At 41.1% G+C, this 3,260-nt stretch overlaps 1 long non-coding RNA gene across 1 annotated transcript; it reads right to left on the bottom strand.

The window, feature by feature from the left end:
- Positions 1-1,945: 1,945 nt before the first annotated feature.
- On the bottom strand, positions 1,946-3,260 carry LOC147431436 (uncharacterized). Its single transcript, XR_015185627.1, has 3 exons — positions 3,056-3,260; positions 2,607-2,756; positions 1,946-2,224 (listed from the first exon to the last, which is right to left on the bottom strand). It is a non-coding gene; the product is annotated as an uncharacterized LOC147431436 (long non-coding RNA).

Below are 3,260 nucleotides of genomic sequence, written 5' to 3'. Positions count from 1 at the left end.
CATCTCACATACATCCAACACATCAAAATCATATAAGTCAACAAAGTTTTTGTCAAGATGCAACACTTTGTCAACTACGTGACCCACCAAAGAAACATCAATTGAGGAAGCCTTGCTCGTCAAAATCTTTCCTTCAAGCTTGGGCACCAAAACAATAATTGTAGCTTTTGAGAAAATAGAGAAAAAGTCTATAACGACAAAAATCTACAATTCCAAAGTGCGTACCAGTACCTTGTGCATGCAGGGATTGTGCCTCATCCAAAAATTAACGCACACTGTACTCTCTGGGTAGAAACTAAGATCGACTTTAAAAGGCTAAGTCTTCTCTACAACCGTGGATGCATTAAAAAATAGTACACAAGGAGATGTGCAAGCATCTGACTTATTCTTTCTCACAACTACATTCTCAATGTGCATAAAGTCTCCTATACTAAGGTTGTCAATGAACTGTGCAATAAATTGGTCGCTAACAACACAAGTGATGGTATCAGTGTTGAGTGCATCAACTAGATCTACCTTAAGGTAGCACATATACTTAGCAACTTCTAGGATTTGTTTGTAAGTCCCATTACCCCTTAAATGCGAACCGAGGGTAGGTCTCTGTGATGTCAATCAACAATGCGCAATAGTGGGATTTTTGCGGGAATATAAGGCACAAGAGAAGTTCAACTAGTGGGCACTACATCGTCATGATGGCACTCAACAATAATATCAGTGGTTGGCTCATCCAGTTTGGTAACCTCTTTAGCACTCTCATTTTTTATAGCTATAATTGGTGGACACTCCACACAAGGTTTGGCTTCCACACACAAAAAAAAACTCGTAAGGATGGACACAACATTACAATGTCTATGTGAGTTAAGCAAACCTTACTTAGTCCTATTGGTTCCTCGTATGTTTTGAAGAGCGTACGTGCTACCATACCTCTTTGGGCACATGTTTGAGGGATTTGGGCCCAATGCCAAGAGCATAAGAAACATCAAGCCTAGGTAGGCTTGTAGCGACTCTTGTGTGGTGAGGAGACACATGATTTGAAATGAGATCACTGTCCACTTCCAAGAATGATGCAGCCATGTCGCAATGCACTATTTTGTTCAATTATGGAGGAATAGAAAACAAAATGGCATTATTGTTAAGCACACACTAAGCATAATTGTCAAGCGGTTGAATTACCATCTTCAAACTCCATCGAGCGAACATCACTAGATTCATTGCACATAGGTTCCACATTGTTATCATTGCCATCATACTGTTTATCAAGTAGATTTGGTGAGGGGGAAGAGGAAACCATGTTAAGAGAGTGATAAAGAACAATCACACAACTATTACTTGATTAGTTCAAAAGAAGCAAAGGGAAAAGAACATCCTTTAGCCAAAGGGTAAATAAGTTCATACAACTAAATACTTCATACATTCACAGGAAGCTTAGGATGAATAAGGGAGAGGGATACTCTTAAACTAACTTTTGCACAAGCAACACCACTTATATAGATTGCCATCCTCCCTCCTCTCTCTCAATTTTTAAAAAGTCTTAAAGCTAACCTACTATGAAACCTTTTGTTCACTGATAATGTAGCCTTTAAAGAGGCTACCTATAATTGTACATGGTAGGCTCCTCAAACCCAAGCTGTACAAAAAGGGCACGTATACATGTGAGAAAAAGGTGAATCTTCATGAAATCTGATGATATCTACCAGAACATGACATCTTAATCAAACCAATTTGCCACCCTATATGAACATTACTGCCATTTTGTGGAAATGTAGAGCAGCCTCGAGAAGTTGGGCAAGCAAAGGTGTGTAAAAACTATAGAGAGAGAGAGAGAGAGAGAGAGAGAGAGAGAGTCTATGAGATATCTAGAGATGGAACAACAAGCACACTAGAGGCAGATCCTCGAGCGGGAAAAAAAGAACACTCTCATACTCCTTGCACCACCATAGATCAAGAAGAGAACCAGGCTGCACCTGCTTAATTAAGCAAACCTGGCTGTTCTGTACATATCAATCACAATAATCAAAGCATATGCTAGTTGAAGAACACACTAGAGCACAAAGTTGTGGTGAGATGGTGGTACAAACAAGCATACAAAGCCGCAAATATTTTGGCCCACAAATCACTAGAATAGGCCTATTACAAAAACACATGTTTCAAAATACTTTTGCCCCAAGTAAACCTGGAGTTGGATGCCCACCCTCAACCACACGTCCCATCAATGTCCTCGAGCCTGCATGACAATGAAAGCCAACAGACCCACATTTCAAGTCATAGGCCACATGCAATTAGAAGATCCTAGTGCTACGCACATGATGAATACATTTAAAAAAAAAGTAAGAATAGGAGCTAGACAACGTTAACTTTGTAGCCAAGCCATGCAAATAGAATAACATTTTCAATAGCAATGAATCAACCAATTCTATGAGCATTCAACTAGTCAATGGTGCCGCATGGAGACAATGCAGACCAAGAATTCGTAGCACACAGAATTGTAAATAGACACACCGCAACTTTTTGAGCCTGCATGCCAACAAAATCCTCATCTCACATGTCACATGCATAAAACCTGGTCATAGGCACATAAGATGCAAGGAAAAATATATGGGGTGCACCTAGGCACGTGGTAGAGAACGAGCCACAACAGCTCCCATGGCTGACTACCATCAAACCCGTTGAAGCAAGCCCCAACACGCATGGAAACCTTTTGGTTCACATACCATGATCACACTATGGAAAGATTACAAGAACCGCATGAGCAACACCTGCAAGAAAACGGGCCATAAACATCAAACCCATTAAATGAGTAGCACATGTGCATCTGTAGCAAGAATCCAAGGAACCTCGCAGGCCTTACACTGATTTGACACATATTTAGACACGCAAGAAAATGCAGCATGAAATTCAAAGGCATTAATGAACTAGTGGACGAAGCCACAACACACTTGCATTTACAAGCAAAAACCATGCAAAGAAAAGGTTAAATATACGCAGGCATCATTTCAAAAGAAAGAAATAAAGATCGCATAGACTTCCATGCACATCTGCCGCCTTCAACACATACCTATCCGCGCTTCGCGCTCTCTCGCAGAGGACTCTTAGGCCCGCCTTCTCCACAATCATCACGTAGGGTGGCATTCCACATGGCCACTGTGTTGTTAATGCCTGCGACACATCACCTACACCTGCAGCCTCTAAAAAATTGCCCTAAACCGTGGACGTCCATGTGGATGGGCTTCGTGAAAGTTCGCCTAAGCCAGCTCGATACT

The sequence above is a fragment of the Adiantum capillus-veneris genome, chromosome 21 (assembly GCF_014529385.1).
Source record: "Adiantum capillus-veneris isolate H3 chromosome 21, ASM1452938v2, whole genome shotgun sequence".
NCBI lineage: Eukaryota > Viridiplantae > Streptophyta > Polypodiopsida > Polypodiales > Pteridaceae > Adiantum > Adiantum capillus-veneris.
The sequence above is the reverse complement of the archived record's forward strand: the minus strand, read 5'-3'. Positions and strand labels throughout refer to the sequence as shown.